We start from the raw sequence: 24,795 nt of genomic DNA, 5'->3' as shown, positions 1-24,795 counted from the left end.
ATCTAGCCCCAATACTCCACAGGTCGCAACATTAGTTTAAATGTTCAATTTACTCACCAAACTGGCCAATTATTTATCTTCATTTCTGTTACCCAGAATAAAAGAGGCTTTTATCAACATACAATATGGCATATGAATTATACTAATTACTGTTTCAAGATACCCTAAGGTCTCTCTCGTGCAAGCGCACGAACACACACCGTACACACACACATAAACACAAACATATGCACACACACAATGAAATACAAGTAGGAACGGAGGTATTTGGCCAAAGGTTAAAGGTCAATGGTTTAAAGGCAAAGGATAGATGGTGGAGTTCTTGAAATGGCATCTGAGTTATATGGTTGGCCTCAGCACTGATCCGTGAAACAATCACTGACACTGGCACTGCTTTCTAGGCAAACTCAAGGGATATTTGAGCATGTAGAGCATTTTAGGAGCAGCTTATATTCAATTCCAGCTGCGGACTGGCTCTGGACTGCAAAAAAAGCTGCTGCTGTCTTCCTTCTCAAGCAGTCGATCCTTCTTTTCTCAAAGCAAAATCAAAACCCACTTTTTAAAACAGTCTTCCAGGTAATTTTTTCAGAGCCATAAAAACCATGTGACGTCCTTTGTACAGAGTCCTGAGGTTTGCCGCCTTTTTTTCCCAACTGCTTAATTACTCTTTCTTGTAATAGGATGTTTTTTCCAGGAATAGCAATCAGAGACCTTCATTGACCCTTTAAGGGACAGTGGCTTTTAAAACACAAATTCTTCCAGAATGTTCTTAGTCCTTGAAGATAAAGATTCATGACGGTAGGAATAACACCTGTGCAGATTGGGCACAGGCTGCTCTTCTGCTAATTAGTTACGCTTTCTTAGGTGCACAATGGGTATAGCATAGATACATTTTTATCCCTGCCTTTAAGTGTTTTTTTTCTTTGTTTCCAGCTCTTGTGGACAGAAAAGACAAAGAAATCCACTGTTCTGCTCACATAAAGATTTGTATTTGGAGTGACAGTGACCTTCTCAAAAGGTAATTAGCGACAGTCAACAAATGCTGGCCTTGCCAGCGACGCTCCCATATCATGAAAGAATTAAGTGTCAGAAAACTAATTTTTCTTGAGCCATGAATATTGGCACTTATTCTGCACAAAGCATCTGTGGCAGCAGGCCCTCCCATATCACCTTCCCCTATTACCTCATCTCAATAGAATTTCTATTTCTCTATGGCCTCGTGTCCTCCTACTGGGTCAACCAATTCTCCTCCTGTAGCTTGCCTTTTGTCGGAATCATGCGCAATTTTTTTCCTGCATGTAAACAGAATCCTTGTTACTTGCAGGCACAGTCTGTTTTATTTTACGCTCTAATGAAGGACTCTTGTAACGGATATTATGGAGCTCCCATAGATACAATGATTCTTTGAGAGGAATGCATGCAATACAGGATTCTCCAGTCATATAATTTAATTCTGGCATTAGATGTGGCTTACTGGTAGCACTGAGTCAAAAGGTCAAGATTTCAAGTCTCATACCAGACACTCATGCACATAAATCTAGGCCGACATTCCAAGGTAGTACTGAGAGTGTGATGCACTGCTGGAGGTGTTTTCAGATGAGATGTTAACCTGACAATCTGTTGGCCTTTCAGGTGAAGGTAAACAATCGTATAGCATTATTCAAAGAACAGCAGTGTCCTGGCAAAATTTATTCCCTCAATTAACACCTAAAACATTTAATCTGGCCATTTATCTCACTGCTGTTTGCAAGACCTTCGCTGTTCAAACTTTCCCTGCATAGCAACTGTGGAAAAAGTATTTCATTGGTTGTAATGCTCTCTATGACATCCTGAAATCATGAAATGCACTCCATAAAAATTATTTCTTTCTATTCGATTCACATTATTATGCCATTCTAGACCTAGAGGTTTTAGGAGGCTACAATCTGGGATTCATCATAAGTCTGGAAATCCCTAGAGAAATGGCATAAATGGCTAAAAACTGCCATTAAAGTTTTTTTTCTACTCTAAGGAAGTATATCTCTGGGGGAGTTGCCACTCACTACTTATCCACTTGGGTTCTGGCTGATATAAGGCAGGTCTATTGCCACCCATTCCCACTATTGAAACCCTCGTGTGCCTAATTTTAGTCGAAAGAATATTTATATCACTCCCTGAGAAGCTGCTCTGGTTTTAGTCATTCCCATTGGTATCATTTCTGCCCCCTGATGCCCCCTTGGTGCTGCTGGTACGGACCAGCTCTAAGATCTGCAGCTATACCCCCAGAACATCTTCCCCTGCAAAAATTATCTGGCCCCCTGGCATGGTACACCAACTGCTGGCAGGTATATGCCTTTGACCTTAGACCATAAGATGTAGGAGCAGAAGTAGGCCATTCAGCCCAATGAGTCTGCTCCGCCTTTCAATGAGATCATGGCTGATCTGCTAATCCTGAACTCCACTTTCCTGCCTTTTCCCCATAATCCTTGATTCCCTTACTGATTGAAAATCTGTCTGTCTCAGCCTTAAATATACTTAACGGTCTAGGGCCATCTATATTACACTTAGGAGACACTGCATTTTCTCCCGGGGGCAATGTCAAAGCTTTTGGTTAGCTGCAAGTCATACCCCTTCCCCCAACCATTTAAAGCTGCAGTTCACAGGATTTCAAACATTGGGGTCGAAACCTGTACCTCCGATTTAGCAGGACAACTATAATGCTGATCTTTGGTAACATAATAATAATCACGTTGGGAGCGAAAGCCAACTGCATGCCCATGCAGAAGGAAAGCAAACCTAGAGGAAATATATTTGTAAACTACTCTTGTGTACTGTCAGCAACAACCCCAGAGCAACATTATAATAGACCTGAAAGCAAGTGTTGCTGCTATCTCTGTAAGGGATGCACCCAGGAGCCCTGAAAAGCAAGAGTCTCACAGCACAATAGAAAAGGTAAAAAAAGGACTTCCTGAGCAAAAGGACTTTCTATGATTGCTTTTAAGGCTAAGATATTAACCCGCTGAGATAACCAATTTTCTGAAAGAAAGAAGACAGCTTGTCATACCCTAGCCTCCCTGTGCCGTGGAATTTGTATTTGTTTCAGTTTTGGGGCTATTTTCCAGTTTAATATAACAAAATCCTAATAAATGAAAACAAGATGGCTTAACATTGTACCAAAGATTAAATCTTGTAGGAAGACAATTTTATTTATGTTTTTATTGGGAATTTGGGAAAACAAAATGGTCATTGACATTCTAATCCAAACATGATGAAAAAAATATTTTTCCTTGCATTTGCAGATTAGGGTGATTATTATCCTCTTGATCACTCCCTGGCTTAGAAAGTAAAATCTGTATTTCCAACTAACAAGGATACCATTCTCCAAGCTTACTCAGGTTCTCCGACAGACTGTGCAGGAGATACATTTTTTTGTTGCAGTAAATACAGGATTGATTAGTTGCTCTATAATATCAACAAGAACTGATAATTATGTAGTGCTTTTAATGTAATAAAACCTCCCAGTGTGCTTCACTGGGACATTATGAAACAAAGTATGACAAGGAGTCACATAAGGAGATATTGGGCAGAATTTTCCGAGCCCACTGGCGGTGGGCGTGATAAGTGGCGTGTAAGATGGCACGTCCTGTTTCACGTCGGCGTGAAGGCAGGTCACGATGGTCCGCTCAGCCCGCCAACAGCTGGCTGCATTTCCTGCTATCGATCAGCTAACTGTAATACATCAGCATGCGATTAAAAGGCCATCCTGCCAGGGTCTTGGAACCCCCGCCGTCTCGTCCGTCCACATCGGCGGGACAGCACATTGATGTGTTTCACAGGCGAAATGCACTTGGCAGCCTTCACTTTGGGGGGACTGAAGTGAGTGAGCAGCAGCATTCTCCACAGCTCGCCTGTTGTTTATAGGCCTCAGGGGCACAGTTGGGGTGGGGGGTGGGGGGGGGGGGGAGGGGGTGGGGGGGGGGGGGGGGGTGTTGGGGGATGGGCAACTGATGCCTGGTCCCGCAGGTGACTGCTGAGGTTTGAGGAGGGGGAGGGGGGGGGGGGGTGTCCGGGAACAAGTGCTGGCCAGCTTTGGAGGCGGCTGCTGAATGGGGGAGGGGTGGGGCATGGGTCAAGTGCTGCCCTGGCATTGCATCCCATGCACAAGCAACTGAGGTGGGGGGCAGGGTAAGTGAGGGGAGTGGCCACGCATTAGGGACATCTGTATAAACTAACCACGACTCTGCAACTATGACAGATCAGGCACAGCCTGCCTGCCCATGCAAGCAAAGGGCCACCAAGTGCTCCTCCCTTGCCCCTCCCTCCCCCCCAGCACAGGCTTTGAGTCCGCCATCACTTTATTGGACCACGGAGCATTTGGACTGCACACATTGTGCAATCTCCTCGCCAACACTGGCCATGGAGCAGTCACTTCTGGAGGTACTCACAGCCCCTTGCAATCTCAGCATCCCAGTTTGGATCAGTATCCCCCATGTCACAGATTGACAGGGCAGCCATGCAGCGCACTCATCTCTGGCCATCCGAGGGGTGACCAGCACTCCCCGGGAAGCATTAAGGGGTGGTCACACAGGGCCAGGAGAGATGCTAAGTACAGCCATGATAACCACGTCTCTCGCTCTTTCATGCTGCAGGAGGACCACGTCAGGATCATGGATCCTGGTGACCTAGCTGGATGCCTGATGGCCTACAGAGACTGTAAAAGATAGAGAAGAGGGTAGCTGAGGCACCTGGTCATGAAAAGACAGGAGCAGCAACCTCACGAAGAAGGGGCAGCAGGGGCCCCCGCACACTCTGCCCAGGAGCGACAGTGAGCTGTGGCTGGTCGGCGCCTAGCGACACCCAGGGTCTATAGACACCGCCTGCCATTCCTGCAAATGACAGAGAACCAGTGTCGCCGATGACGACACATGTCCAGGTTGCTCACATCTGCTATTCACTGCAGGACTTGGCGCCAAGGGGACACGAAGGGCACCCACTGCCAGTGGCTATGAAAGTGCTCAATTTCTATGCTAGTGGCTCCTTTCAGGACTCCACAGGTGACCTCTGTGGTATTTCACAATCCACCACCCACAAATGCATCCATGAGGTCATGGATGCCACCTTCTCCATGATACACAACTTTATGCATTTCACCAGGGATCGTCACACATCATCATCGTCTGTGTGCCCGTCATAACCTGGTGCTGCATGTCTCCTCCGATGTGATGCCAACCTGGTGAAACCACAACATAGGACTACTTGCAAGACAAACAGTGGAAGCAGCTATCAATAGACAGAGCTAAATGATCCCACAACCAACAGGACAGATCAAAGCTCTGCAGTCCTCCACATCCAGTCATGAATGGTGGTGGACATTTGAACAACTAATGGGAGGAAGAGATTCAACAAATATCCCCATCCTCAAGGAGCCCAGCACATCAATGCAAAAGACAAGGCTGAAGCATTTGCAACCAGCTTCAGCCAGAAGAGTTGAGCAGATGATCCATCTCGGCCTCCTCCTGAGGTCCCCAGCATCACAGATGTCAATCTTCAACCAGTTTGATTCAGTCCACATGATATCAAGGAATGGCCGAAGGCACTAGATCATGCAAAGGCTATGGGCCCTGACAACATCCTGGTAGTGGTGCTGAAGACTTGTGCTGCAGAACTAGCTGCGCTCTTAGCCAAGCTGTTCCAGTATAGCTACAACACTGGCATCTACCCACAATGTAGAAATTTTCCTGAGTATGTCCCCTGTCCACAAAAAGCACGACAAATCCAACCCGGCCAATCAGTCTACTCTTGATCATCAGCAAAGTGATGGAAGGGTCATCGACAGTGCTATTGAGTGGCACTTGTTAAGCAATAACCTGCACACTGATGTTCAGTTTGGTGTCTGTCGGAACCACCAACCATAAGGGCTTCCACTCACTGAATGTTCAGCTGGTGTGCAACCACCTCAAATGCATCCTACAGGTCTACGCACCCAGGTCAACGACTCCTACATCCTTAGCGGGCGTCAGATCCCTGACATCTTCCAGGGCCCACAGAGGCTGCAGGGTTGGCCCCTCGGAGAAAAGGGCTGCCCACAGAGAACATGGTTGATGTTGCCCATGTGGCAGCATCAGACTGCAGCAGGGCAACGGTACAACGAGGCTCACTCCATGACCTGGATTTTGGTGGAGCAAATGATAAGCATTTTGAAAATGAGGTTCCGGTGCTTCAACAGGTCCTGGTGGAGCACTGCAATACAGTCCACCAGGAGAGTCGTGAATCAGTCACTTGCTGCGCGCTACACAACCTGACGCTGCAACGGGGGAGGACTTGGCTGAGGAGGAGATGGAAGAGTTGCACATCTCCTCCAAAGAGGAGCATGTCGAAGGGATGACAATGATGAGATCCTTGAAGGCGAGGATGCTGCCGATGAGGCCATCGCACTGGCCAGATGAGGCAGGCACACTCGAGAGGCCCTCATAGCCGCAAGATTCGTGGAGGATGATGACGAGATGCAGTGAGGACAGTCCTGACAACCTCATTGTGGTAATCCAATGTGTAATTCACCTTTAAGAAAATGTGAGCAGATTGGCCATGTGACTGTAAGACCCAAAAGCTGTGTAGCGCAGGCTGCCATGTTAATGTTAGTCTCGAGTAAGGTCTAGTTGGAAAACATCATGTTAATGCTCTGTTGTCTTTGTAAACAAATAGCATATACTTCATTTAATATTGGTCTCTGCATCTGCAGTAGATTGTAATCGACTCACCAAGCCAAGAGATAAGTGTGCAACCAGTTTGCAAGCAAAGCGACCCTGCAGTAGAACATAACAACTGGTGACGAGGATAAACCATGACCAGTTGACGACACCAAGGAAAGCCACGAAAACTCAACTGAAGTGAATCAGTCGTGCCTTGCAGCTGATTGTAAGTACAGCCCTCACCATAGTCATCGAAGTTATCTCCCTCCAGTATGCCACAGTTTGGCTGCATCGAACTGTTTGATCAGACCACTGATAACTAGTCGCATTATATTGAACGCCTCACGTTTTTCCTTCTGGCCAATGAAATATCGAGGGAGGGCAACAGGTGGAAAATCCATTAACATGTGGCAGTAAAACATATGGTCTAATGTCACCCATCGCCCCAGATTCCAAGAGCTTTGATGAGGTGGTGAATCTAGTGAAAAACCACTTTTAGTCGAAAGCCTTGGTAAAAACGCAGCATTTTAAATTCAATTCAAGGTGCCATGCCCCTGGAAAGACAATCGCTTGCTATGTAGCAGCCTTAATACAACTGACAGAGCACTGTGAATTTGGGACGTCGATTAATGATGTGTTAAAAGATCGACTAGTGTGTGGGATTAACGAAGACGCCATTCAAAAAAGGTTGTTGTCAGAAATAAATTTAGACTTCAGCAAGGTGCTGGAGTTGACGCTCACAATGGAAAGCGCAGTCAGGGATTCAGAAGAAATCAAGGTAGCACAAAATGGCGCTGTCCTTTGTGTTGGTAGGGAGGCACCGGCTAGAAATGGCACAGAACCACAGGGCTCCGCAGAAAAGCGTGAAACAGCCGCCATTAACAGACCAGGAAAAAGCAATGGTTTCCTGGATAAAAACCACATTAATAATAGCAGAATTGGAACCATGCAGCCTACCAATGAACGACAATTTAAAAGAACCGAGTGTTTCTACTGCCATCTCAATGGGCATATTATGAGATATTGTAAAGAAAGATTGAGGCAAAATTTCAAACAAAAAGGCAGAAGTTGTGAAATTTATATAATGGAGGAACCAGAAGAAAGAGAGTCGGATATTTACTTGCTGCACAAGTTAAAAATGAGTAAAACAGAGCCAATCTACATGACAGTAGAAGTCAACAGGAAACCGGGAAGCCAGATTGCCAATGCAGATGCGCTGAGGTGATTACCTCTCAAGGACAGCAATGTGAACTTGTCTTGTTATTAAGCATTCTCCTCAAGAACTTGTCTTGTTATTAAACTTTCTGGATTCATCACCAATGAATGCCAAACAGATCAGAGAATGGACAGACCATGATTCAGTTTTGTTTCACATCAGGGAACAAGTCTTGCAGGGTGGTTTAATGAGCCAAAGTCAGATGAAATGAAGCCCTATTTTAACAGGAGATAGGAGCTCATCTTCCAGGATGGCATCTTACTGTGGGGAGTGAGAATCATTATGCCTCCCAAAGGAAGACAACCAATGTTGATAGAATTACATAGCACGCACCCTGGCATTCCTAGGGTGAAAATGTTGGCGCGCAGCTACTTATTTTGGCCAGGGATGGATACTGAGATCGAAAGCATGGTCAAGAGCTGCATGCAGTGCCAACAAGGTGCAGAAATTACCTCCTTCTGCTCCACTGCATCCCTGCAAATGGCCAGGAAGGCCATGGCTCTGCCTCCATATTGACTACGTGGGGCTTTTTTTGGGCACTATGTTCCTCTTACCTATCGACACTCATTCCAAATGTATGGATGTCTAAGAGGTGAAATCACTCACATCTGCCACCACCAAAGACAGATTGTGTCAGAGTTTTGCAATACACGGTTTACCAGAGATAATAGTGTCTGATAATAGAACAGCATTCACTAATGGGGAATTCCAAATATTTACAAGTCTCAACGGCATAACACATGTCAAGACCTCACCATACCACTCTGCATCCAATGGGTTGGTCAAGAGGGCAGTCCAGGCCTTCAAGGCCGGAAAGAAAATTTTAGATGGGGACTCTATAGCAACAAAACTATCATATTTCCTGCTCATCTAGAAGACTATTCCACATTCAACCACCGGTATTGCCCCCACAGAATTATTAATGAAGAGACAGTTTGAGCCTCGTAAGGCCGAATTTAAGGGGGAGGGTAGAGAGAAGTCAGGAGGCACAGAAAAATGAACATGATTACCACAGTCATGAAAGAAACTTCATTGTAGGAGAAGTAGTTTATGTAAAGAGCTTTGGAGATGGGTCCAAATGGCTATCAGATGAAGCCAGGACTCCTGTCCTACCATATATCGACCAAAGGTCAGATATTTAGGAGTTATGTAGGTCACCTCAGGAAAAGGGAAACAGATCCACAAGAAAAGGTGCACCAAGCATTCCTGTTGGAGTCTGCACCACAGGTAAAAGGAGCTCCACTCGCTTGGGAAGTACCTGTAGGACCCGTTGAGCCTGAGAGAGTGGAAGAGGAAAACTTACAGGTTTCTACTAGGGACCCTAGTGGACAGATAACTTCTGAGCGGGAGGCCTCAGATAAACCATCCGAAGTCATAGAACTGCGACGGTCGACACGTTTGAAAAGGCCTCCTGAGAGATTGAATTTGTAAATAGTTTATTTATGTAAAAATTTAATATATTGTAAAATGTACTTTCAGGTAAAGGGGGGAGGGATGTGGTAATCTGAGGTGCAATACATCTTTAAGAGAATGTGAGCAGATTGACCACGTAACTGTAAGACCCAATAGATGTGTAGTGCAGGCTACCATGTTAATGTTAGTCTAGAATAGGGTCTGATTGGAGAAGCACATCATGTTAGTGTTCTGTTGTCTGTGTAAATAAACAGCATCTGCTTCATTTCATATTGGTCTCTGTATATTGTAATCGACTCACCTGCCAACAGATAAGCATGCAACAGGTTTGCGAGCAAAGCAAACCCATAGTAGGACTTGCTTCTGTGAATGTTTAACTCCTGTGTGGCTGATGGCAGCATACATACCCTCAGTGCTCAGGCTGATGCCATGAAGGCACAGCCCTGATTGTTGCTAGATTCCAGGGAAATGATGACAACATGCAGTGAGGACACTCCATGCATCTTCAAATTGCCTCCGCGATCAGGGTCGTATCATGGAAATGCAACTGTGAAACTTTAAATGCACCTGATTCTTTGTCAGCCTTCAGCACCTGAGCCCTTCAGGAGCACAGTGTCTCTGGTCAGAGATGCTGAAGAGATGGGGGGCCAGCCCCACCTCAAAGGTGCTGAGAGTGACAGAGAGAATGACAGAACTCTGTGACACCTGTTCATGACATTCTGGCAGCAATGACAAGCACCATTGAGGTGCAGGCATCAGTAATGTGTCCAGGGAGTATGAAGCCAGATCATCACGTTGGTCTGAAGGTGATACACTGCACCAGGAAGAGGCCCTGAACTGAGACACCTGCCTTTATCTTGTGCAGGAACCAAAGTTTCACATCTGATTGACATAAACACCGCTCAACATAACAAGGGGCCATAGACAAGGGGATATTCTTGGGAGTATATTTACAATGATCAACATTAAGTACAAGTGAGTAACACCCGTGCCAACATTGTGCAACTAAATCTTCTTGACCTTTCTAGTTCTGCCGCTCTGTTGTCGTGCTCCTCCGACACCCACAGCGGAGGTGGAGGCAACCTGCAGATCTCTACACCCTGTCTGTGATGAACTTGGCGGGTGTCTCTGGAAAGCTTAGACCTGGAGGGCCCCAGCCTGCTTTCAGGGCACTGCTCTGTGACAGTGACACGCTCATCAGCCTGTGGGGCTGGAGCTGCTGGGGCTGTAGGAAGAGAGGACTCGGATGGGCCGGACACTCTTGGAGTCAGCTGGGTGGATGGCCCAGGGGCCTGCATCTGCTGATCGGCCTCCCTATGGCTGCCTGAGGGCCCCTCGCTGACTCCTTGAGAGGAAGGGGCAGCTGCAGTGAGCTTGAGGTGCCCTTCCCCCCTCTCGCATTGACACTGATGGATGCTTGCAAGTGCCTCAGTGATGGAGTGCAGCTCCTCAGCAGTGCAGGACCAATGTCCTGGACCAAGGTCTCCATGGCAGCCACCATCCTACCATTGTTGACCTTGGTGTGTTGGAATGCCAGCGCTATCACCTCGGACTGAAGACAGACAAACTCTTCCATCATGCCTTTCAATCTGAGGAGCATAACAAACATCCATTACTGATATTCCTGAGCTTGCCTTTGCAACTCCAGCAATTGAGGTATGACTGAGTCCAGATGCTCCTCATCTGACTCAGACTCAGCAGATTTAAGGCCTCTGGCAGTCCTCCAAGTGCCAGAAACCTGGGAAGTTGCTGCCTCCGCCTGCTGTGGATCAAACAGTGTGATATGCTCACCAAATTGTGACTCTGAGGTTTGTCTGGAACAAGATTCCACTGAGGTGTGTGTCTCTGCACTGGTAGAGGGTGTAGGTGAACACTGTGATGGATGTTGAGTCGGGGCTTGAGTCGAGGACCTGGCTCATGGATTCCATGGGCTGCTTCCCAGCTGTGCCTGTGAAAGCAAGGAAATTAGTGCATGGCAGGGGCCTGCAGAACAGGGGAACTGACTCATAGCATGGTTGTCTGATGGGTGTGGCACTGCTGGATCCTCACTTGGTTGAGCACCGCCAACCTCACCGTCAGTAAAGGAATGGTCCAGATTGTCATGGGCCAGCTGGATGACTCTATTTTCAAAGTCTATGAGGACCTTGATGTTGGGCATTCCTCCACCAGTCTACTGCCTCTCTGTTTTGCTGTGAGCCAGCTTGTCCTGCATGAACACAGATGGAGAGAGTGTAAGCAAGATGCCTGCCAGGCCAGATGAGAAGGATGTCTGGCATGTGTGGCTGGTGAGTGGTGCCATTGGCAGGATGAGGGCACAATCCTCAGGGCAGATGAAGATGTGTGTTAGAGCATGAATGATGATGTCCCTTGAACTGGCAGTGAGTGAGATCCCTGGGGATGTGTGATGGGTTTGTGAGTGTGAGAGTTGAGAATGATGAGAAGAGTGACTTACCCTAGTGGAACTGAGGAGGTCATTCATTCTCTTTCGGCACTGGGTGGCTGTGTCCTTTTGCAGGGCATTGGTGCTGACCACCATTGCCACCATCACCTCCCATGCTGGATTGGTGACCTTGCATGCTGGAAGGCTTCACGGCGGGCCTCCACTGCATCTTGTAGGTCTCAAGGAAGGTGTCACTAAATTTGGGGGCAGCATATCTCCTCCCTTTGGCAGCCATGACTTTCCAGCAGTTCCCGATCCTTTAGCGAGTGCTAGCTCTGTGCAAGGGTGCCCTTTAAATTTGGTGCCCAGATTACTGAAGGCCTGAGGTGATGGTGCGGCAGCCGAATCAGAGGCCAGCCCATCAGTGATCTAGCATGTCTCCCGGGAATACATTAATAATGAAGTGGGACGCGTCGGGAATGGAATGATAAGGCACGAAAACCCACCACTGCGGCCAGTGGGTAAATGACATTTTCACGCCCGCTAACGCACTTTGTCCCAAATCTGGGACAATTCTGTCCTCTGAATATGCTGAAGAGTGCTATTGCCAATGACAGCACTGTAAGGTTACTCATGTTTAGCCCTTGAGCTGGCGAGTTCCACCCAAAGAGATGTATTTTTGCTGTTATAACTGGGAGCAACGTTGAAGGCACTTCCTCTAGTGGCACCAAATTATTAATGACTATGGCAAACTGAGTCCTCAGCCCATCCAAATAAGCCACAAGTCTTTTTCCAATCATTGACCTTAAGGACCTTCCATCACCATCAGATTAGCTCCTGAATCATAACTTCCAAACTGAGTACAAAGATGCCACATTATTCCAGCAGTTTAGAACAAACACAGGAGGCAGACTTCAGAGCACTGGGGTCTTTGTGCTTTTAACAAGCTGCCTTCTTTGGAAGTGATCCTGTAATATAAACATGAGTAGGGTTGCCTAGAATTAACTAACTTTGTGCTGTATTGGGCAGTGACTAGGAACTGGCATGAATTGCTTATTGCTTATTTGATTGCAACCTATCATCAAGCTGTTATTGAAGCTTTAGCTCAAATTTCTGAAATGGTACATACATAGATAAAGCACATTAAAGCACAGAACTAGAAGAAATGAGTATAAAATTAAAAAAACTTCAAGTAATATTTGAGATGAAAGGTTTCTTTCCCTAGAAAACCATGAAATGTGGCATGGACTCAGCTAAAGCAACGAATGCTGTGTTGATTAACATTTAATAAAAAATTGAAGATCATAACATTCATAACATTGCTCCTCTCCGCCCTGATGTCAGGTCAGCTGCTACTGAAGACCCCCATCAATGTCAATGTTACCTCTAGATTAGATTATTTCAGTTCTCTTGCTGGCTGGCTGGCTTCCCACGTTGCACCCTCCTTAAACTTAAGCTCATCTAAAACATTGGTTCTCAAATTGAGATTCGGGTAGACTTTCCGGGGGCCCTGCAAAGTAACGTGAAAATGCTTACTGAGCAGGTCTGGCCTTGTGGGTGGGTGACGGTCCAGGGCACTGTGGTCAGGTTGGCCAGGGGATGGGGATGGTGGGGGGGTGGTGGGGAGCGCACTGTGGCCAACAGTGAGTGAATAAGCAGTAGCCAGAAATGGATTTGGTATGGGCTGGGGGTAAGGAGTGAAGTCTGGCTGCCACGTGTGCAGCACAGAGTGGGCTAGCTATCTCACTTTGGAAGAGAAATGCTCAGGGAAGAGCACTTGGAGAGGCACAAAGGCCGTCAGGTAGATCCGCAGTTATTAAGGCACCATGGACATGGATGCCAGTGAACTCAGCCTTGTACAAGAGAGGGGAGATAATACTTAAGTACTCTATCCTTAAACTCAAAGAAAGGGTAGCAAAATACAGGTTTACCCAAGATGCCATTTTACATAAAGCTGGTCCTAGGAACACAGGAGCAGGAGTAGGCCATTTGGCCCTTCGGCCCTTCGAGCCTGCTGCACCATTCAATAAGATCATGGCTGATCTGGTTGTGGTCTCAGCTCCACTTTCTTGTCTGCCCCACATAACCCTTGACTCCCTTTCCTAACATAAAACTGTCTGATCCAGCCTTGAATAAATTTAAAGACCCAGACTCCATTACTTTCTGGGGAAGAGAATTCCCACAGCAACAAGCCTTTGGGAGAAAAAAAAATTCTCCTCATCTGTCTTAAAAGGGAGACGTCTTATTTTTAAACTATATCCCCTAGTTTTAGTCTCCCCTGCAAGAGGAAATAACCTCCTGGTATCCACCCTGTCAAGTCCCCTCAGGAGCTCATATGTTTCAATATGTTCACGTGATTCATGTCATGTCCCCCTGCACCACCTAGTTCTAAAAACTTTCTCCATTTAAAAAAATACTGCTTTTCTATTCTTCCTGCCAAAGTGAACAAGCTTGAACTTACCCATGTTGTACTCCATCTGCCAATTTTTTGCCCACTCACTTAACCTATCTATGTCCTTTCGCAGACTCCTTATGTCCTCTTCACAACCTACTTTCCTACCTATCTTGGTGTCATCGGCAAATTTAGCCAATGAACATTTGCTCCCTTCATCCAAGTCACTGGGTGGAATCATCCCAGATTTACGGGCGGGAAAAAGGGCTTTTTACCCGTTGGCCGCAACGGTGGCTTTTCACGCCATATCATCCCATTCCCAGCATGTCCCACCTCATTAATAATGCATTCCCGGGAAACGTGCCAGATCGCTGGCGGGACGGCCTCTGATTCACTCGCTTCGCTGTCAGTAATCCTGGTGCCATACTTAAAGGGCGACCTACACAGGTCAGCTAGCACGCTCAAAGGGATCGGAAGCTGCTGCAAAGTCATGGCTGCCAAAGGGAGGAAACATACTGCCCCCAAATTTGGTCACACCGCCCTTGAGCACCTACTGGACACAATGGAGGCCAGCTGTGAATTCCTCGACCCCTGCTCTGGGTAAAAACCAGCAAGCAAGGTGACAAATCCAGCATAGGAGGCGGTGACAGTGATGGTGAGTGCCACCGCCCTGCAAAAGAGGATAGCTGCCCAGTGCCAAAAGAGGATGGATGATCTCCTCCATTCTGCCAGGGTAAGTCACTCTTCCCATCACTCCCCACTCACACACTCACAAACCCATCACACAGCCACAGGGATCTCGCTCCCTGCCAGTTCAAGGGACATCAACATTCACTGTCTCACACACACCTTCATCTGTCCTGCAGTTTGTGCCCTCACCTAGTCCATGGCACCACTCACCATCCACACATGCCAGGCATCCTTCTCATCTGGCCTGGCAGTCATCCTGCTTACACTCTCTCCATTTGTCTTCATGCAAGACAAACTGGCGCACAACAAAATGAAGAGGTCGCAGACTGCTGGAGGAATGCCTGACATCAAGGTCCTCTCAGACTTTGAAAATAGAGTCCGCCAGCGATGACCTGGACCATTCCTGTGCTGATGATGAGGTCAGTGGTGCTCAACCATGAGATGATCCAGCATTGCAAGATCCATCAGACAATCGTGCTGTGAGTGAGTTCCCCTGTTCTGCAGCCCCCTGCCATGCACTAATTATCTCTCCTTGCTTTCACAGGCACATCTGGGATACAGCCAAGGGGATCCACGAGCCAGGTCCTCGACTCAAGTCCCCAAGACACATCGGAAGAAGAATCTGATGACATCCTTATTGAAGACTCATCACAGCCTCACCTGTACCCTCCACCAGCTCAGGGACACACCTCTGTGGAACCTAGTTCTGAAGTAGCCTCAGCGTCAAAATCTGGTGAGCACATCATACTACCTGATCCACAGGTGGTAGGGACATCCCAGCACTTGGAGGACTGCTGGAGGCCAGAAATTTGCTGAGTCCAAGTCAGATGACTTGCCTCTGGACTCGGTCATAACTCAGTTGCTTGAGCTGCAAAGAGAAGCTCGGGAATATCCAGGAGGGATGTCCGTTGGTCTCCTCAGATTGCAAGGCATGATGGATGAGTCTGTCCATCTTCAGTGTGAGGTGATAATGCTGGCATGCCAATGCACCAGGGTCAACACTGACCGGATGGTGGCCGCCATGCAAAGCTTGGTCCAGGACATCGCTCCTGCACTGCTGCGCGGGCTTAACTCCATCACTGACACCATAGTTGGCCTCCAACAGTGTCAATGCGAGAAGGATGTGGGCCAGCTCGAATCTCACTCCAGCTTCTCCTTCTCCTCAAGGAGTCAGCCAACGGCCCACGGGCACCCTTAGAGGGGAAGATCAGCAGGTGCACACCCCGGGACCATCCACCCAGGTGACTCCAGGAGTGTCCGGCCCATCCGAGTCCCCTCTTCCTGTGACCTCAGCAGCTCCAGCTCCACCTCCACAGGCTGAGGAGGGACCATTGCACACAGCTGGAACCTGAAGGCAGGTTGTGGCCTACCAGAGGACACCCACCTAGGTCATCACAAACAGCATGTAGCAGTCAGCAAGCTGCCTCTACCTCCACTGTGGATGTCAGGGAACACCAAGACATAGCGGCAGGGTTAGGAATGTTAAGAAGATGTAACTCTTTCGAGTACAAACACGTTTCCATCTGTTCCTATTCAGATGAAGTTACATTGTTTCATAGTTTGCCATTGTGAGAGTTGAACTCTTGATCTTGGGGTTACAAGCCCAGTACCATAACCACTTGGCTATTTAGGCCAAGCGTTAAGAAGATGTAACACTTTCGAGTACAAACATGTTTCCATCTGTTTCAGATGAAGTTACATTGTTTCATAGTTTGCCATTGTGAGATTTGAACTCTTGATAATCTTTTAAATGAAAACCAAATCAACAAAATTGGGATAAATCAGGCACAGCCCCTAATTCAGGTCAGCTGTAAAACCAAGAACAAAGTTTAAAGGAAACTTACAAACTTTAAATCAAAATGTGATTAAAGGGGTCAACAAAACACCCCAGTCCCCGCGGTGCCCACCAGGCACGGAAGGCCTCGAGAGTGCCAGCAGACACCGCGTGCTCCGTCTCCAGGGACATCCAGCCACGAACGTAGCCGCGGAAGAGGGACAAACAATCGGGCGGGACTCCCCCATCGATCACCCGCTGCCTGGACCTGTTAATGGCCAACTTGGCCAGGCCCAGGAGCAGGTTCACGAGGAGGTCCTCCTCCTTCCCGACCCCCTTCCGCACTGGGTGCCCATAGATCAGGAGTGTGGGGCTGAATTGCAAACAAAACATCAATAAAAGGTTTTTCAAATAACTAAAAAGGGAGTGCAGCCTACAACACCCTATATATGCATGGTCCACGGATTCCACAAGACCGCAAAAAGGGCATGTGTCCTGAGAGTCCGTGAACCTATGCATTCTCCTATTATAGGGGACTGCTGCGTGCAACACCCTCCAACCCAGGTCCCCAATAGAAAGGGGGAGGATACCTCCATAGAGGGCCTCCCATCGGGGGCCTCCGCTGCCGGACGGCAACAAGGCACGCCAGGGCATGTCCGGGCGGCGGACAAGGGCGAGAAAATGGAAGGTGTGCAGCAGCAGTCCATACAAAAAGCTCCTCTTTGCTGTGCCGAAAGGCACAGAGGGCATGTCCCCGAGGCAGCTCATATTGCAGGGCACCAGCACCCGAGGGAGGGTTCAGGGCTTGGGGCAAATGTGGAATTCCGTCCGAACAGGGGAATGCTCAGATGGAAGACCACCGCGCACCTGGGCCACCTTAAGACCTAAAATTACATTGGGTCCGAGCACGACCGTTCTCAGGTCTTGGATGGCATCAGCTGCGACCTGGACACTCACAGACGCGTGACGCGCCAACTCCTGCGGGAGCATCCAGCCCAGTCCTCTGCCACCCAGCACGTCCCCAATCCTGGTCACCCCTGCGGCCACAGCCCTCCTCTCCGCCAACCACTGAAAGGGACGGAGGGGCGGATTCCTGAGCAGCGGCTCTCTGACGATAGCCGCTACTCCTGACGGGGGAGAGCTGCTTCGCGAGGCGACCATGTTTCAGACTTTGATCAGGTCCTGGTAAAAGATGGGCAACGCCTGCAAGGAGCCACCGAGGCCCCTCTGTTCTATAAACAGGAGCTGCACGTCATAATTCAGGCCATGCACCTGACGGAAGAAATACGTCGTCAGGGCACACCATCTAGGAGAAGGCTCGACGTAGAGGTATCGCTGCAGGGTCTGAAGGCGGAAAGTCGCCAACTGTGTGCGTAGGCACACTAGCGCCTGACCACCCTCCCTCAGTGGGAGACTCAGAACCTCAGCAGCGACCCAGTGCAATCTTTTGTCCCAGAAGAAGTCGACTAACAATTTCTGGATTCTTTTCAGAAGATGTAACTCTTTCGAGTACAAACCCGTTTCCATCTGTTTCAGATGAAGTTACATTGTTTCATAGTTTGCCATTGTGAGAGTTGAACTCTTGATCTTGGGGTTACAAGCCCAGTACCATAACCACTTAGCTATTTAGGCCAAGCGTTAAGAAGATGTAACTCTTTCGAGTACAAACATGTTTCCATCTGTTTCAGATGAAGTTACATTGTTTATTAGTTTGCCATTGTGAGAGTTGAACTCTTGATAATCTTTTAAATGAAAACCAAATCAACAAAATTGGGATAAATCAGGCACAGCCCCTAATTCAGGTCAGCTGTAAAACCAAGAACAAAGTTTAAAGGAAACTTACAAACTTTAAATCAAAATGTGATTAAAGGGGTCAACAAAACACCCCAGTCCCCGCGGTGCCCACCGAGCACGGAAGGCCTCGAGAGTGCCAGCAGACACCGCGTGCTCCTTCTCCAGGGACATCCGGCAGCGAACGTAGCCGCGGAAGAGGGACAAACAATCGGGCGGGACTCCCCCGTCGATCGCCCGCTGCCTGGACCTGTTAATGGCCAACTTGGCCAGGCCCAGGAGCAGGTTCACGAGGAGGTCCTCCTCCTTCCCGACCCCCTTCCGCACCGGGTGCCCATAGATCAGGAGCGTGGGGCTGAAGTGCAAACAAAACATCAATAAAAGGTTTTTCAAATAACTAAAAAGGGAGTGCAGCCTACAACACCCTATGTATACATGGTCCACGGACTCCACAAGACCGTAAAAAGGGCACGTGTCCTGAGAGTCCGTGAACCTATGCATCCTCTTATTATAAGGGACTGCTGCATGCAACACCCTCCAACCCAGGTCCCCGATAGAAAGGGGGAGGACACCTCCGTAGAGGGCCTCCCATCGGGGGCCTCCGCCGCCGGACGGCAACAAGGCACGCCAGGGCGTGTCCGGTCGACGGACAAGGGCAAGAAAATGGAAGGTGTGCAGCAGCAGTCCGTACAAAAAGCCCCTCTTTGCCGTGCCAAGAGGCACAGAGGGCATGTCCCCGAGGCAGCTCATATTGCGGGGCACCAGAACCCGAGGGAGGGTTCGGGGCTTGGGGCCAATGTGGAATTCTGTCCGAACAGGGGAACGCTCAGACGGAAGACCACCGCGCACCTGGGCCACCTCAAGACCCAAAATAACGTCGGGTCCGAGCACGACCGTTCTCAGGTCTTGGATGGCATCGGCTGCGACCTGGACACTCACAGATGCGCGTCGCGCCAACTCCTGCGGGAGCATCCAGCCCAGTCCTCCGCCACCCAGCACGTCCCCGATCCTGGTCACCCCTGCGGCCACAGCCCTCCTCTCCGCCAACCACTGAAAAGGACGGAGGGGCGGATTCCTGAGCAGCGGTTCTCTGACGATAGCCGCTACTCCTGACGGGGGAGAGCTGCGTCGCGAGGCGACCACTTTCCAGACTTTGATCAGGTCCTGGTAAAAGACGGGCAACGCCTGCAAGGAGCCACTGAGGCCCAGCTGTTCTATAAGCAGGAGCTGCACGTCTCCATCTGTTTCAGATGAAGTTACATTGTTTCATAGTTTGCCATTGTGAGAGTTGAACTCTTGATCTTGGGGTTACAAGCCCAGTACCATAACCACTTAGCTATTTAGGCCAAGTGTTAAGAAGATGTAACTCTTTCGAGCACAAACATGTTTCCATCTGTTTCAGATGAAGTTACATTGTTTATTAGTTTGCCATTGTGAGAGTTGAACTCTTGATCTTGGGGTTACAAACCCAGTATCATAACCACTTGGCTATTTAGGCCAAGCGTTAAGAAGATGTAACTCTTTCGAGTACAAACCCATTTCCATCTGTTTCAGATGAAGTTACATTGTTTCCCATTGTGAGATTTGAACTCTTGATCTTGGGGTTACAAACCCAGTACAATAACCACTTGGCTATTTAGGCCAAGCATTAAGAAGATGTAACTCTTTCGAGTACAAACCCATTTCCATCTGTTTCAGATGAAGTTACATTGTTTCATAGTTTGCTATTGTGAGATTTGAACTCTTAATCTTGGGGTTACAAACCCAGTACCATAACCACTTGGCTACTTAGGCCAAACATTAAGAAGATGTAACTCTTTCGAGTACAAACACGTTCCCATCTGTTTTTCAGATGATGTTACATTGTTTCATAGTTTGCCATTGTGAGATTTGAACTCTTGATCTTTGGGTTACAAACCCAGTACCATAACCACTTGGCTATTTAGGCCAAGCCATAAAGTTACATTGTTTCATAGTTTTGCCATCGTGAGATTTGAACATTTGATCTTGGGGTTACAAACCCAGTACCATAACCACTTGGCTATTTAGGCCAAGCAAATGAACTCTTGATGAAGTTACATTGTTTCATAGCTTGCCATTGTGAGCTTTGAACTCTTGATCTTGGGGTTACAAACCCAGTACCATAACCACTTGGCTATTTAGGCCAAGCATTAAGAAGATGTAGCTCTTTCGAGTACAAACCCATTTCCATCTGTTTCAGATGAAGTTACATTGTTTCATAGTTTGCCATTGTGAGATTTGAACTCTTGAGCTTAGGGTTACAAACCCAGTACCATAACCACTTGGCTATTCAGGCCAAGCCCTTAAGAAGATGTAGTTGCACAGCCTGGACACAGGCGTTAATCACTTGTATATAATGTTCACTATTGTAAATACGCTCCCAAGAATGTTTCCTTTTCTATGGCTCCTTGTTATGATGAGCAGTGTTCATGTCACTCAGATGTGAAACCTTAGTTCCTGCACTAAGATGTCTCAGTCCAGGGCCTCTTCCCTGTGCAGTATGTACTTCATACATGGTCCGACTTCACACTCACTGGACACATTATTGATCCTTGCACCTCCATGGTCCTTGTCCTTGCTGCCAGGATGTTGTGGGCAGATGTCACAAAGTTCTGTCATTCTCTCTGTGTGCTCTCAGCACCTTTAAGATGGGTTCTGGACCCCATCTCTCAGCATCTGTGACCGGTGATGGTGTGGCCCTGAAAGGGACAGGTGCTGAAGTCTGACAAAGGATCAGATGCTTTTAAAGTTTCACAGCTGCAGCTCCATGATATGGCCCTGATCACAGACTGCAAGAGAGTTGCCATTGGCCAGACGGGAGTCAGACATTTACAGAGGCAATGTGAAGATCTTTGGAGTGTCCTGACTGTTGTCATCATCCTACTGGAACCTTGTGACTATTGGGGCATCCGCAGCATCTCCATGATGTGAGCCTGAACACTGAGCATATGTGCACTGCCATCAGCCACACAGGAGTCAAACATTCATAGATGCAAGGTGAGGATGTCAAGACTGTCCTCACTGCATCTCGTCATCATCCTCCATCCATCTTGCAGCTATGAGGGCCTCCCGAGCATGCTTCATCTGGCCAGTGCGATGGTCTTATCATCAACATCCTCACCTTCAAGGACCTCATCACCGTCACCCACCTCAAAGTCCATCTCATTGGAGGAGCCATGCAGCACCTCCATCTCCTCCTCAGCCAGGTTCCCCCACCCCCTCCCGTTGTAGTGCCAGTTTGTGGAGCACGCAGCAAGATATGATGACGTGCGACACCCTTTGTGGGCTGTTTTGCAGTGCTCCACTGAACCTGACAAGGCACTGGAACCTCATTTTCAATATGCCCTTCGTTTGCTCCACCAAAGTCGAGGTCCTGGCATGAGCCTCATTGTACCATTGCTCTGCTGCAGTTTGAGGCCACTGCATGGACATCCTCAGCTATGTCCTCTGTAGGTAGCCCTTCTCCCCATGGAGCCAGCCCTGCAGCTTCTGTGGACCCTGGAGGATGTTTGGGATTTGAGACCTGCTAAGGTTGTAGGAGTCATGGATAGTCCTAGGGAATCGAGCACAGACTTGTAGATATATTTGTGGTGGTCGCACACCAGCTGAACATTCAATGAATAGAAGCCCTTGCAGTTGACATAGTTCACTGCATGCTGCCATGGAGATCTGAATGCCACATGTGTGCAGTGGATGGCACCCTGCACCTGTGGAAAACCGGAGATCCGTGCAAATCCCAGTGCTCTTGCTTCCTGGCTTTCCTGATCCCAGGCAAAATGCACAAAGTTCTGTGCCTTCGTGAAGATGGCATCCATGGTCTCCTGGATACGCTTGTGCATGGAGACTTGCAAGATCCCGCACAGGTTGTGTGTGGAGCCCTGGAAGAAGCCATTGGAGTAAAAATTGAGCGCCGCAGTCACTTTCACAGCCACTAGCAGTGGATGCCCTCAATGTTCCCGTGGCACCAAATCCTGCAGCGGGTGGCATGTGTGACTGACCAGTTCCCTAAACATGCGCAGTCTTTGGCGACACTGGTTCTCAATCATCTGCAAGAATGACAAGCGCCGTCTATAGACCCTGGGTCTAGTGAGGCACCTACAAGCAACAGCTCACTGTGGATCTTCATCTGCATGTGCAGCACGCGCTGCCACCCCTTCATCTTGAGAAAGGTGCTTCTCCCTTTGCCAGGCCAGGCGCCTCTGCTACACTCTTCTTCTTCTTCTATGCTCGCTGTAAGCCGTGAGGCATACCGTTAAATCACCTGATGTTCTCCACCTGCAGGATCAAAAAGAGAGACAGATGCATGGGTTAACATGAGTGTCCTAAAAACCTCTCTAGGTTAAGTCAGAAGGCCCCTTTGCGCATGTAGCACATGCTGGCCGCCACTTGGATGGCCTGTGTGTAGTGAGCTCATTAGCTGTCCCGGAACCCCACCCACCTCCACCCCACTCCACTTGACTGATTGGCAACAGCTTCGGCCATTGGACCGCATGCTGTGCTCTCAGCTCAGGCGCAGGCATTCTCCTAACCCACACTGTAACGCTGCTCGGTTGGCTTGAAGCATAATGGATACTGGTCCGAACCTGAACGAAGATATTGCAAGAGGCTGTGAGCACCTCCACCAGTGATTGTGCCATAGCCACCTTTCGCAAGGGGATTGCACAACTTGCCCAGTCGGCCAATTGAACTACTTCCCCCTAAAATGCACATTAATTTGCAGCCTGCACCCAAGGGGTGAAAGATTCTGGAGCATTTGGTGGCACTTCCATGCTTTTACATTACTTTGAGTGGGCAGAAAAGCCTCAGAAGCCCAACTCCAAGCATGTCAAACAGTCTCAGCTGCAGAAGAATGCTCACTTTTGACAAGCTTTTCCAAATGCATGGCCATTTCCCTCAACACCTCCCCCTGCCCCTACCCCGCCCCTCACCAGCATGTGCTTGCGCACATCCTTCAGTCTGTGATGCCTTACACCCCCACCCCTGACTTGACTCTCACTGGAGCCCTTGCACTGCACTGACTTGACTGTGCCCCCCTCCAAATGTATGGCGCCCCTTCCTTGTTGTGCTATGAGAGATGCTTGCAAGCATTGCGCAAGGTTGTGTGCACTCACCTCTGAGTTCCCTTCGAAGTTCAGGTCGCCAGGTGCACGTCGGTTATGTACAATTGTGAAACACATCGGTGTGCAATCATGCTGACGTGCCCAGATAATCCAACATGGGGGAATGATTCTGGCCAGCAGGGCTTATGACCAGATACAAATGTATTAAAATGACGTTCCCAATGTGCCACGGCAGGAACCACGGCCCACCATTGCCAGGTGGAGCAGAAGGTTGCAAACTGGTTTCAGGACAGCATAAAACCAATTTTTGGCTTTCTTGCCATATTGTCCCTCTCCCACTTGCCATGACGCCCGACACCAATTGAACCAGAAAATTCCGGCTATGGATGTAGATTGTAAATAGTTGAGGACCCAGAAATGAACCCTGTGGAGCTCCACTAGTTCCAGCTTGCCATTCCGTAAAAAACACATTTATCCCCACTCTCTGTTTCCTGTTAGCCAATTAATCTTTTATCCATGCTAATGTTACCCCCAACACCATGTGCTCTTATCTTGTGTAGTAACCTTTGATGTGGTACCTTATCAAATGCCTTTTGGAAATCCAAGTGCAACACATCTATTGATTCCCTTTTATTCATCTTGAATATCACGTCGTCAAAAAACTCTAATAGATTATTCAAACACAATTTCCCTTTCACAAAGCCCTGTTGACCCTGCCTGATAAAATAGTGATTTTCTAAGTATCCTGCTATAGCCTCTAGCATTTTCCCTATGACGGATGTTAGGCTAACTGGCCTATAGTTTCCTGATTTCTCCCTCCTTCCTTTCTTGAATAAAGGTGTTCCATTAGTTATTTTCCAATCTGCTGGGACCTTTCCAGACTCTTAGGAATGTTGGAAAATTATAACCAATGCATCTGCTATCTGTGCCGCCACTTTTTCTAAGACTCTAGAATGTAGGCCATCCAGTCCTGGGGCCATGTCAACCTTTAGGTCTAATAGTTTTCCTAACTCTTTCTCTGGTGATGGTGCTTGTATTAAGTTCATCCCTCCCTATCAACTCTCAATTTTCAAGAATTTTGGGAAGTTTTCCAAGTCCTTGACCGTAAAGACAGACACAAAAACCTGTTCAACGTCTCTGCCATTTCTTTGTTTTCCATTATCAATTCTCCAGACGACCAACACTAGCTTTAGATACTCCTTTCCCATTCAGATACTCGTAGAAACTTTTACTACCTGTTTTTATATTACTAGCTAGCTTTCTCTCATACTCTGCTTTTTGCCTCTTTATTATATTTTTAGACATTCGTTGCTGGTTCTTAAAATCTGCCCAATCCTCTGACTCACCACTAATCTTTGCAGATTTGTACAGTGTTTGTTTCAATGTAATA

Source organism: Carcharodon carcharias, chromosome 3 (assembly GCF_017639515.1).
Source record: "Carcharodon carcharias isolate sCarCar2 chromosome 3, sCarCar2.pri, whole genome shotgun sequence".
Classification (NCBI taxonomy): Eukaryota; Metazoa; Chordata; class Chondrichthyes; order Lamniformes; family Lamnidae; genus Carcharodon; species Carcharodon carcharias.
The sequence above is the reverse complement of the archived record's forward strand: the minus strand, read 5'-3'. Positions refer to the sequence as shown.